Source organism: Somniosus microcephalus, chromosome 2, assembly GCF_052327205.1.
Source record: "Somniosus microcephalus isolate GS21.2 chromosome 2, FLI_Smic_1.0, whole genome shotgun sequence".
NCBI lineage: Eukaryota > Metazoa > Chordata > Chondrichthyes > Squaliformes > Somniosidae > Somniosus > Somniosus microcephalus.
In genome coordinates, this window is record NC_140988.1 from 172,823,188 (window position 1) to 172,836,976 (window position 13,789).

A 13,789-nucleotide genomic window follows, 5' to 3' on the forward strand; every position below is an offset into this window, starting at 1 on the left:
ATGCTGAACAAGTATAAAAGCATGTTCACAGACAGTTATGAGGACATCACTGGATATGATGCGCATATCCGTATCAAGACCAATGCGAAGCCTGTATATTGTAAGGCAAGGCCGGTCCGCTATGCATTGAAAAGTCAGGTGGAGGAAGAGCTAGTGAAACTCAGAGAGAATGGAGCACTAGTAAAAACCGACAAAAGTGAATGGGCTACCCCGATTGTGGTAGTGCCCAAAGCAGACAAAACTGTACGCTTGTGCGGTAACTTACAAAGTTACTATCAACCAAGCAGTTGACAATGAACAGTACCAGTTACCTACATTGCAAGATATGTATGCAGCAGTCTCTGGGTCAAAGGTTTTCTCCAAGCTTGACCTGTCGCATGCTTATGCTCAGCTGAATGTTGACAAAGAGAGTCAACAGTATCTCACCATCAACACACACACACGGGACTGTACTCATACACCAAGCTGCCTTATAGTGTAAAGTCCTTCCCCAAAATCTTCCAGGCTACGATAGATAACATTTTGCAAGGAGTTTCAAATTGCTTATGGAATCAAGATGATGTGCTGATCGCAACAAGCAGCGAGGAAGAAAATCTAGAAGTGTTAGATATAGTGCTTCAAAGGTTGAATGCCCACAATGTCAAATTGAAAAGTAGCAAATGTGCTTTTGTGCAGCCCAAGGTTGTGTACCTTGGTCTGAAAGTTGATGCAAATAGCTTGCAGCCAGTGCAGGAAAAGGTTGATGCTGTCATCAATACTCCAAAGCCACAGAACATGTCTGAGTTAAGATCTTTCCTTGGAATGGTCCAGTACTATGTATGTTTCTTACCTGAGTTAGCGACCATGTTAGCTCAATTGCATGAGCTCCTCAAGACGGATGTCCAGTGGAAGTGGATGAAAGTGCAACAGAAAGCTTACGACACTTGTAAGAGAAGTCTCTCTAGCGATGCTCTACTTGTGCACTACGACACAGAGCGTGAGCTTAAGTTAGCATCTGATGCCTCCAGATATGGTGTGGGAGCTGTCATAAGCCACGTAATGGATGACAGCCAAGAGAAACCAATTGCATTCGCATCGCGAACCCTCACAAAGAGCGAAGGAAACTACGTGCAAATTGAAAAGGAAGCACTCGCCATAGTGTTTGGGATCAAGAAACTCCAACAGTTCCTGATTGGCAGAAAGTTTACCTTGCTGACTGATCACAAACCGCTCCTAGCAATATTGGGGCCCAAATCTGCCATCCCTGCAATGGCCACATCAAGAATGCAACGTTGGGCAGTGTTGTTGTCACAATATGACTACACAATTTAATATCGAATTTCAAAGCAAAACGCAATCGCAGATGCCTTGTCCAGGTTACCACATGAGGACTCATGTGTTGGGAGTGAAGGTGAGATTTTCACACTAGGTGCAGTTGACAAAGACTTTCCTGTGAATGCAACTGAGATTGCAAATGAGATTCAAAAGGACTCAGTACTGAAAAGAGTGTATGAAAACACATTGAATGGATGGACTGATCATTGTATGGACACAGAATTGAAACTATTCCATAACCGTCGTACTGAATTGTCTTGTGAGCAAGGTTATATAAAGTGGGGAAACAGAGTGGTGGTACCTACTTCTTTGAGAGATAGAATTCTGGCCGAACTTCATACTGAACATCGAGGGATCGTCAGTATGAAATCAATTGCAAGAAGCTTTGTTTACTGGCCTGGATTGGACAGTGATCTTGAACCACTTGATCATGAACACATACGTGAGTTTGACTCAGTTCAGACTTCAGTAACTGAAGTACCAGGTTCAACCAAGGCTGAGATAGAAACAAGATCATCTTTGAGTTCAGAACCAAAACAACACAGCCCGGAAATTGGTTCAACACCAAAACCTTCTGTAAGGAGATCAGGAAGGCTCCACAAACCTGTTCTTAAACTGGATTTGTAGTTCATTTGTAGGATTTGAAGTTCATTTAAAAGAAGAAAAAGCCAGGAGTTTTTGTAATGTGGTACATGTAATGCTGGGAAAGTTGGGCCCATAGTTTTGTTGTATTTGAGAGGGGAATACATCCATTTTTTTAAGGAAGAAAGCAGTGTAATGTATTATCACATGTTTGGTATGAGCATGCTCAGTTCACTCTGGCCTAATAAAGCAAGCACATGGATGAGCACCTTATCGTGTCTCTGTCCTTCATTTGTTTTACTCACATATATTACAGGTAACTTATCGCCCCATTTACAGTGGCTTTCTGGTCACTGCCATCTTGAGTAGAGTCCTGAGTTAGACAGCCAGAGTGCCCTGATGTTTCAGATAGGACGGCACTTATAATTTGCAAATCAAGGTCTTATGACCCTGATTGCAATTTTGAGGTACAAATGGATGGAGCCCATTTGTACCAGGTGTTGAGTGGCCTAACTAGTGGCCCTTAAAGGGACTGCTGGAGATTGCTCAGAAAATGGCCCGGGATTATTGTTTTTTGGGTAAGGCCAGTGGGAGCAGAAGTGCTCTTTCTGACTGGACTATCTTATTCCTCCATAACATTTCACTTTGGTCTTTAAAAGTGGCGCAGCAGAGTAGCTGCTGAAAAATTTCCCAATCCTCACAGCTGGATTTGTGCCAGGGAGTCGGTGTAACAGAATGGAAAATCCTGGCCACACTGGGGTAACAATTCTGTGGCACCGATCCTGGCACATGCCAGGAGAACATATCACAACATGGCACAGTCCCAATAAGGCTAATGGAAAAAATAATCACGGGCTGGGAATGCGCAGTGCAGTGGAATTTTTAGCGCACTTTAGTTTGGCTCAGACCCTGGTATAAACAGCAGTTTCACTTTCCAGATTTGTCAGGTGCTGAGGGTGCAGCTGTAGTGACTCCTCCCCCTGCAGTGTGTACAGGGCTTGAGGAATTTCCAGACATCTGTTGATAAACTCCTGATTTCCAGGAAATCAGCTTATGTTAAAGTAGGAACCTGCCACCCCTTCCTGACCTGATCTACATGTGACTCTCGTCCCGCACTGCATGCTTGACACTTCATTCCCTCAGGGATGGGCATTAAATGCCAAGAACAAATAGAAAAACAATCTATGACCATTAGCACTTAGCACAAACCCCCACCTGTGGCTAAAGGCCCTTCCACATCCTCACCCCGACAGTATTAGTTGAGTGAGTTGCCAGGATTTGCTTTGCCTCCTTCTCCTGCTGCCCTCCTGTAGCTTGTCATTCTCAGAAATTGTGCACAATCTCTTCCTGCATGACAATAGAACGCTTGTTATTGTCAGTCACTATTTGAGATTCTGCGACCACGGTTCCAGGAATCAGTTGCCCACTCCATGATTCTATTAAATCCATTTACTGTAGCCTGTAGGCAGACTTAAGGACCCAAGTAAAACCGTGGAGGGAAAGAAAATGGATTAACAACGTAAATAGAATCCAAACTAATGAGCAGTATGATGGGACTTTAAACTCTCATCTGCTTAGGCACAATGTTTAGCTTTGCTTCACTGATAATCTGATAGTTTTCTGGACTGTACTATAAGGGTGATTTTAGGATCAAAGTGCAGTGGAATCAAAAATCGCTGTTAGTGAAAAGCGAGCCAAATGCACAGCTAATGAGCTGACTGTCTGCAATTTTGAATAATTAACATGAGCACCCAGGCCAGTTTGGATTTACTCCAGGAGCTAACTTAATGGGCGATGTGGAAGATTTGACTGGATCCTCACATTTAAAAGGGCCGTTCCCCCCTTAAAGGTAAGTGGCTTCAAATGGTGACCCGCAAATGCTGTTCCCTGTTGTAAATGCAAGATGTTGTTGTGGGAAACCAGATAGTGGAATCACTCCTGATGTTTCAGCTTTTATAAAAACTCAAAGTGGATTTGAAATATTTGTCAGCCTTTGGTGGGGCGGGGCAGGGGATGGGGATGGAATGAGAGGATGGGTAAAAATGAAATGAAAGGAAACCCACTGGGGAGGGTCAAAGTGTAGTCTGTGTGAAGAGGCGACTCTCCACGGCAACTTCCTCAGAAGACTGCAGTTCATCATGTCTGTCACAAGGTGGCAGCCAGGCTCACTATTCTGTTCTTTGCGGAACACCTCCGTTCAGTCCGTAAGGATGACCCCGAGCTTCCGGTCGCCTGTCATTTTAATTCACCACCCCATTCCCACTCAGACCTCACTGTACTTGGGCTCTTGCATTGTTCCACGGAAGCTCAGCGTAAGCTCGAGGAACAGCACCTCATCTTCCGATTAGGCACTTTACAGCCTTCCGGACTCAACATCGAGTTCAACAATTTCAGATCATAACCTCGGTCCCCATTACATTTTTACTTATTTTTTATCCACACCTTTGTTTTGGCCCTTTCCCCCCCCCTTTTTTTTCTCTCCCACATGGCAGCTGTCTCCCATTCTGCCAGCGCATTTCACACCTAATCTAGAGCTTTCTTTTGTCTCCACTAGTCCTATCACAATCTCGTCTTGTTTTGAATACCTCTTAATGTCTCTTCACTTCTCTTTTGTTCTCTCTCAGGCCGGCCTTTTAATCTATTTCATTTCCTGTGCTCTTCCAGTCTTGACAAAGGGTTTGACCCGAAACGTTGACTCTTTTATCTCTCCATGGATGTTGCCTGGCCTGTGAGCTTTTCCAGCATTTTCTGTTGTTATTTCGGATTTCCAGCATCTGCAGTATTTTGCTATCTCACTATTCTGTTCAGTACCTGCAGAACCTGACAACAGAAGCAGAAGACAATCCATGTAAAGGAATGTGGTGAGGTAAGACGGACTGTCCAATGATCCTGTGAATGTTCTCGGCGCCCAGGATTGTTCTCCCAACACCATCAACCCACGCTATCCCACTCCCCAGTAGGTTTCCATTATGTTACACACATTTCATGCAATCTAAAACATTTATTGATTTGTTCTCACTGGCAAGGCTGCATCTATTGCCCAGATAAAGTGGTGTGAGGTAGTGTTTGATTAAGAAATTATTAGAAGTTCAGTTTGGACACTAGAGTAAATTTTTCAGGACCCCGTGACATCAGTGGGGTTCCGCACACTGCCAGTGTTGATTGAATCGATGGATGATCACGCTGCCCACGGGGATCTGAAATCTGCCGGCTTCTGTTAGCAGTGCGAGCTCCAGAAAATATTTACACTAATATCTCTGTGGGCGATGTATATGAATAATTGAGGTTGTTCCATGACGGGAGTCCCATGTTGCACTTCTATTGCAGTTTTAAATGCCTGAAATTATCAGCTTCTTCAGCCTCCTCCACAAACTCAAATATATTTAAATTTCCCTGACTTTGTTACCAGATGGGTGTCATTCTCTGAGAGAACAATTGATTTGGGTAACTTTATGGAGAATTATTTTAAATGATTACAGTGTGCAAAATATTGAGAGAAGGTTAAAATATGGGACTGTTTTAAAGGCCATCAAGAGACTCTGACAGAGGGCCAGGACCCTGCCTATACAAATCCTTAACTCACTGTCGTTCTGCCACAGATATTTGGCCCCATTTAGTTATTGATTGCAGTGGAGCAGTATCTGGAATTTAATGGCACGGTAGGAAGGTTTGTTAATTCCATTGGTTTACAAATCCCTTTAAAACCCAGAAACTACTTTTTGCAATATTACTAGCATATGAATATTCAATATTTATAGAATATTGCTCTGTCCTTTACTTTAATGGAGGCAATATTCATTTAAAATAAGGAAGTTAATGGCTTCAGCAACCTAGAGGACAGACCTACGCAGTAAGCATTCATCCAGCAACAGTCATTTCTTGGCTCAAAAGTTTTGCTAAACGATTTATCTGTGCTTGATGCAAAATTGTGCTTGAATTTTGTGTATGTTAATTATGAGATAGCTACAATATTTCCTTAACAATGAGATTTTCATTTAGTTTATTAAAATCACTTAATACCATAGCAACAAGTATGAGAAAATATTGTAGGATTTTTGATGAGATGTGGAAGCCTGCCCACCAAGGCGGATCCCAGGATTTGTACAATAAAATGTAATCAAAAATATTACCAATATATACAACTTGAAGAATCTTTTCTAATTATGAGCGATAAAAAAATGTCAAAAGGGGGCAGAGGACTTGTTAAAAGAAAACCAAAACAGTAGTCCTGTTAAAAGAAAACAGGAGGACTGGGACCAAGCGGTTTCAACAGAGTGCTGCGAGTTGGGTGAGGAGTGGAAGGAGGAGCTCCCTTGCTTCGCCTTTGTTTTTCCTAACTTTTCACCCTGCAGGAAGAGGCCGGTGTCAGGAGCAGCAGGAGAGTACAGTGAGTATTTAAACTTACTTTCGTGGGCTTTTTTTCAAAGGCCGGTCAATCTCACACACCGGCGGTGGCGTTCCAAAGCCATGCCACGATTCAAAAAGTGACGCGGGCAAGAGGAAGCAGATGATTGGGTGAGTATGGCCAGGTGAGTATTTATACTACTCTATAGTTTGACAGTTAAGGTTAATATTTTATAAAGTTTAGAAGGTCTTAATTTTTGTGGTTATACTTTCTAAGGTCTCTGTTGTGTAGCAGGGACTGCTAGTAAACAAGGGCCCTTGAGTATATCATTTAATTGTAGTGTAATTTGTGGCATTGATTTGGTTTAATTTAATTTAAATTAATTAACGGGTAAGTCATGGCAGCACAGCTCAGCCCCGTGGCATGCTTCTCCTGACGACCATGTGTGTGGGAATTATATCCAGCTACAACTACTGGCAGATCGCATTGCGGCGCTAGAGCTGTGAATGGATACATACTGGAGCATTCACGATGCTGAGGACGTCATGCATATCACGTTTAATCAGTTGGTCACACCGCAGGTAAAGGCTGCACAGGCAGGAAGGGAATGGGTGACTGCCAGGCAGAGTAGTAGGTGCAGGCAGGTGGTGCAGGGGTCCCCTGTGGCCAATCCCTCTCAAACAGATATACCGCTTTGGATATTGTTGAGGGAGATGGCTGATCAGGGGAAGGCAGCAGCAGCCAACTTCCTGGAACCATGGGCGGTTCTGCTGCACAGGACGGGAGGAAAATGAGCGGTAGAGCTATAGTGATAGGGGATTCTATTGTAAGGGGAATAGATAGGCGTTTCTGCAGTCGCAAACGAGACTCCAGGATGGTATGTTGCCTCTCTGGTGCAAGGGTCAAGGATGTCTCAGAGCGGCTGCAGGGCATTCTGGAGGGAGAGGGTGAACAGTCAGTTGTCGTGGTGCATATAGGTACCAACAATATAGGTAAAAACTGGGATGAGGTCCTAAAAGCTGAATATAGGGATTTAGGAGGTAAATTAAAAAATAGGACCTCAAAGGTAGTAATCTCAGGATTGCTTCCAGTGCCACATGCTAGTCAGAGTAGAAATAGAAGGATATTCCAGATGAATACATGGCTAGAGGAATGGTGCAAGGGGGAGGGATTAAAATTCCTGGAACATTGGAATCGGTTCTGGGGAGGTGGGACCATTACAAACTGGACGGTTTGCACCGGGGCAGGACTGGGACCAATGTCCTAGGGGGAATGTTTGCTAGTGCTGTTGGGGAGGGTTTAAACTAAAATGGCAGGGGGTTGGGAACCTGTGCAGGGAGACAGAGGAAAAGGAAACAAGGATAGAAGCAAAAGACAGGAAGAGAAAAGCAAAATAGCAGTCAGAGAAATCAAGCATGTAAATCAAACATGGCCACAGTAGATAATAATTCTAAAACATCTAAGAGTGTTAAAAAAAACAAGCCTGAAGGCTTTGGCCTAGAAATTGGGTTGGGGCGCCAAAGTGGCGCAAAAGTCGGCTAAGCGCAGGATTTAGCGCAGCGATCGGTGTGTTACCGATCGCCAGAAATTCAGTTTCAGTGCCGCTCGAGGGACACGGGGCGAGACTCGAGGTGCTCCGCGTCCCTCTTAGGGCGCTGAAACTGATTATCGCAGCGCAACGTGCCGCAGTGCCACATGCTGCAGCACGGCAGGCTGCGGTACTGCAGGCCTTCCTCCCACTGTTAAGGGGGAGGTGCCTGCAACAGCGCGAACCCCGATCGCGAGTGCCGGCAAATGAGCCCGGCACCAAGGAGAAGTGCCGGGCTCTCGGGAAACAGCTGGCAATGCCGCGGGGGGGGGGGGTTAGGAGACCGGGGATGGAGGGACTGGCAGGCGGCCGCCGAAAAAGCGGCCGCCCCGCACCTCCACCTTAACTTGCGCCGCTGCCGGCACAGTAAGGCCCCGTGAACCGGGCGTGGGTAGCGAGCGGCGCAACTGCGGCGTTCGCTACCAAATATCGCGAATGGGGCATGAATGGGGCGCTGCGCACACTGATGATGTCATCGGTGGCGGCACAGCGCAAATGCCTAACGCCACCATTAGCGCCCCTACTGAATATCGCCGGAGGAGCAGCCAGTGGCGCTACAGCCACTGACTGCCTCTTTAGGCGCTAACAGGTGGCGCTACTCACCCAATTTCTCCCCCTTTGTGTCTTAATGTGAGGAACATTCGTAATAAGGTGGATGAATTAGCTGCACAAATAGCTGTAAACCGATATGATATAATTGGGATTATGGAGACATGGCTCCAGGGTGACCAAGGCTGGGAATTCAACATCCAGGGCTATTCAATATTCAGGAAAGACAGGCAAAAAGGAAAAGGAGGTGGTGTAGCATTGCTGGTTTAAGAGGAGATTAACACAATAGTAAGGAAGGATATTAGCTCTGATGTTGTGGAATCTGTATGGGTAGAGCTGAGAAATACCAAGGGGCAGAAAACGTTAGTGGGAGTTGTATACAGACCCCCAAACAGTAATGCTGAGGTTGGGGATGGCATTAAATGGGAAATTAGAGATGCATGCAATAAGGGCACAGCAGTTATCATGGGTGACTTTAATCTACATATTGATTGGGCTAACCAAATTAGTAACAATACTGCGGAGGAGGAATTCCTAGAGTGTATACAGGATGGTTTCCTGGACCAATATGTCGAGGAACCAACTAGAGATCAGGCCATCTTAGACTGGGTATTATGTAATGAGTAAGGATTAATTAGCAATCTTGTTGTGTGAGGCCCCTTGGGGCAGAGCGATCATAATATGATAGAATTCTTCATTAAGATGGAGAGTGAAGTATTTGGCTCAGAGACTAGGTTCCTGAATTTAAATAAAGGAAACTACGATGCGAGTTGGCTAGGATGGATTGGGGCATGTTACTTAAAGGGTTGACAGTGGATAGGCAGTGGCAAACATTTAAAGATTGCATGGATGAACTACAGAATTTGTTCATCCCTGTTTGGCATAAAAATAAAACAAAAAGGTGACTCAACTGTGGCTAACAAGGGAAATTAGGGATAGCATAAGATCCCAGGAGAGGCCAGAAAAAGCAGCAAACCTGAGGATTGGGAGCAGTTTAAGATTCAGCAAAGGAGGACAAAGGGATTAATTAAGAGGGGGAAAAAGAGTATGAGAGTAAGCTTGCTGGTAACATAAAAACTGACTATAAAAGTTTCTATAGCTATGTGAAGAGAAAAAGATTGGTGAAGTCAAGCGTAGGTCCCTTGCAGTCAGAATCAGGGGAATTTATAATGGGGAACAAAGAAATGGCAGACCAATTAAATACATACTTTGGTTCTGTCTTCACAAAGGAGGACACAAATAACCTCCCAGAGGTGTTGGGGAACATAGGGTCTAATGAGAGGGTGGAACTGAATGAAATCAGTATTTGTAGGGAAATGGTGTTAGGGAAATTGACAGGATTGAAGGCTGATAAATCCCCAGGGCCTGATAATCTACATCCTAGGGTATTTAAGGAAGTGGTCCTAGAAATAGTAGAAGTATTGTTGGTCATCTTCCAAAATTCGATAGACTCTGGAACAGTTCCCATGGATTGGAGGGTAGATAATGTAACCCCACTATTCAAAAAAGGTGGTAGAGAGAAAATGGGGAATTATAGACCAATAAGCCTGACATTGGTAGTGGGGAAAATGCTAGAGTCCATTATAAAAGATGTAATAGCAGAGCACTTGGAAAACAGTGACAGGATTGGACAAAGTCAACATGGATTTACAAAAGGTAAATCATGCTTGACTAATCTACTGGAATTTTTTGAGGATGTAACTGGTAGAATAGATAAGGGAGAACCAGTGGATGTGGTGTATTTGGACTTTCAGAAGGCTTTCGATAAGGTCCCGCATAAGAGATTAAGCTGTGTGGGTGTGCGTGCTGTGAGGAGAATGCAGAGAAACTCCAGTATGATTTGGACAGGTTGGGTAATTGGGCAGATGCATGGCAGATGCAGTATAATGTGAATAAATGCGAGTTTATCCACTTTGCTGGCAAAGACAGGAAGGCAGATTATTATCTGAACGGCAATAGATTGGGAAAAGGGGACGTGCAACGAGACCTGGGTGTCCTTGTGCACCAGTTGCTGAAGGTAAGCATGCAGGTGCAGCAGGCGGTTAAGAAGGCAAATGGTATGTTGGCCTTCATAGCGAGAGGATTCGAGTACAGGAGCAAGGATGTCTTGCTGCAGTTGTACAGGGCCTTGGTGAGACCACACCTTGAGTATTGTGTGCAGTTTTGGTCGCCTTATCTGAGGAAGGATGCTCTTGCCATGGAGGGAGTGCAGCGAAGATTCACCAGACTGATACCTGGGATGGCAGGAATGACGTATGAAGAGAGATTGAGTTGACTGGGCTTGTATTCGCTAGAGTTTAGAAGAATGAGAGGGGATCTCATTGAAACTTATAAAATTCTAACAGGACTAGACAGACTAGATGCAGGAAGGATGTTCCCGATGGCGGGGGAGTCCAGAACCAAGGGTCAGAGTCTAAGGATAAGGGGTAAGCCATTTAGGACTGAAATGCTGACGAATTTCTTCACCCAGAGAGTGGTGAACCTGTGGAATTCTTTACCACAGTAGGCCGTTGAGGTCAATTCATTAAATATATTCAAGGAGGAGTTAGATATATTTCTTAAGGCTAAAGGGATCAAGGGATATGGGGAGAAAGCAGGGACAGGGTACTGAATTTGGATGATCAACCATGATCTCATTAAATGGCAGAACGGTCTCAAGGGGCCGAACGGCCTACTCCTGCTCCTAGCTTCTATGTTTCTATGTAAGACCTGTTGATGCTCTCAGAGTTCAGGAGCTATCAACCTACACTGGCCCCATCCACATTATTTTTAAAAATTCATTCTCGGGATGTGGGCATCGCTGGCTAGGCTGGTAATTATTGCCCATCCCTTGTTTCCATGAGAAGATGGTGGTGGGTCTTCCCATCGAAGCACTGGTAGCAGTTTGATACAACTGAGTGGCTTGCTGGGCAAGTTAAGAGTCAACCACATTGGTGTGGGACTGGAGTCACTCATAGGCCTGACTGAGTAACTGGTTTCTTTCCCTAAAGGACAGTATGTGTGTCTCCAGTATGTTTTTGCATATCCAGCAACCTATTTTATTTGTCCTCAGAATGTGGCAACTCTGGCAAGGGCACATTTAGTGCTGATCTCTATGGTGGTGAGCCTTCCTCTTTAACCATTGTGGCGCAGTCTTTGTGGTGATGGTGCTGCCATGATGCTGCTTTGTAGTGATTGTTTTACAGCTGAGTGGCTTGCTATGCTGACCTGCAGACTCAATCTAGCACAGGGCCAGCCAGCTTGAAGTGGTCAAAGCCACCATTACATCAAACTTTTATGTCACTTGGTCAATTCAAGTTACTGTTGGTAATATTTGCTAAGTCAGTGAGCTGTCCATACAACAATACATCACTACAGCCTTGTTTGCCAATACCTATGTGACTCTCTCCATGGAAACGAGAGAACAACTCAAGAGGATGCAACACCTCTACTTCACTCTCTGGGTTCTCAAAGATGCAGGGCCACAAATGATGGAACCCATCAACCATCAGGGTACCAAACAATAACCATACCCACCCCACAGAAGCCAGGCGGTTAAGCAGTTAAATGCCACACATTACTTAGCTGCCCTAAACTGCTAGGGCCTCACCTTTAGCAATTTTAACCTGCTCTGCTAACAGGCGGCATGGACACCCGCCCAACTTGAGGTTTTTGTGCAGAGGGTCAACACTGGATGAGAGGCCCTCTACCCTCAGGAGGCCCTCCAGAAAGAAGGATGTGCGACCAGATTGCCGAGGTGGTCTCTGCCAGCAGTGTCACTCCCAGGACATGGCTCCGGTGCCCTAAGGAGTTTCATGACCTCAGAGCAGCGGTCAAGGTCAGTGAATGCATCTTCAAAAGCCATCTCCCACCAACTGCATCACTAACTTCACACATTGCTCAATGCACAACCACCCCCTGCCCCCCAAATCACTCACCTACCAACAATCCCTACCAAACATGAGACACACCTCCCATTCCTAGCTTCACCTCACCCCCTTGGAGGAGACAGTGCCGGCTATTCTTGGCAGGGGCATGAGTGAGCCCATAGACAGCAGCAGGGCTGAAAGAATACAAAATGACATAATTCTCATACATTATCGTCTTTCTCACATCCCACTTCCCCCTCATCCGATAATCTCTTCTGATGTACAAGCTGCACATGGTATAAGCATGCACCTCTTGCTGTCCCCCTCCCCTCACCACAACACCACCCTTGTGCTTTCCTCATTTTAGACACCCAAAAAATCCAGCCTGCCCAGTCAGTGGTTGAACAAGAAGAGGGAGAGGAGAGTGAAGAAGAAGAAGAAGAAGAAACACCATCACTCCATTTCACACTCCCAGCCACCAGCTTTTCAAGGTCATCCTACAAGATCTTTTGCAGTGTCCTACACTGAAAGTCAGCAACCTTCCACCAACCATGCTGCAACCACTGGGGTAACACTGCATAACAGCACTAGGATAGGCAAAAGCACACGCAAGACACTCACTAAGGAATGCACAAGGGTGATTAGTTGATTTTTTGATGTAATATTGGATGCATATATGGATAAAGTTGGATTGGAAAGTTTGCTTTGTGGTGGCTTTTACTTCAGCATTGTGGCCAAGAGGACACTTTGATGGTCAGTAACAGAGAGAAGGGAAGGTGTGGGACAAATGTTGAAACAGGAATTGGGGTTGTGTTCACTGGTACCATAGGCAGATGTTTCGATCCCGGATATTCCGGCCAGAAAAGATCTGTCTGGGTTGCATCCTTCCTTCCGCTTCCTCCTCATCTTCTTCCTCCTCTTCCTCTTCCTCCTCCTGCTCTTCCTTGTCCCCTTTGCTGTCTCTGCTCCATCTCCATGTCATGCTGCAGCCCAAGGGACCCATGGATATAGACAGGGCTCATGGCATCAACAAGACCCCGTGACACCACTGGAGCCCCATGACATCGACAAGGCCCATGACATCTGTGGAGCCCTGTGACCTTATGACATCGACAGAACCCCTTGACATCAACAAGGCTCATGACTCTGACAAGGCCCATGACTCCGACAGGGCCCGTGTCATTGACAGGACCTCATGACATCAACAGGGGCCTGTGCCATCAACAGGGCCTTTGACAGTGACAGGACCCCGTGACATCAGTGGAGCCCCGTGACATTGATAGGACGTGTGATATCGACAGGGCATCCACAGAGTCCCATGACATCAACAGGGCCCATGACATTGACAGGGGCCATAACAGCGACAGGGCCCATGACATCGACAGGACCTCGTGATAATGACAGTGCCCGTGACAACAACAGGACCCCTTGACAGTGACAGGGTCCTTGACAGTGACAGGACCTCGTGACATCGACAGGGCCCGTGGCATCGACAGGGCCCATGACATCAACAGGGCCTCATGATAATAACAGTGCCCATGACACTGACAGGACCCCTTGACA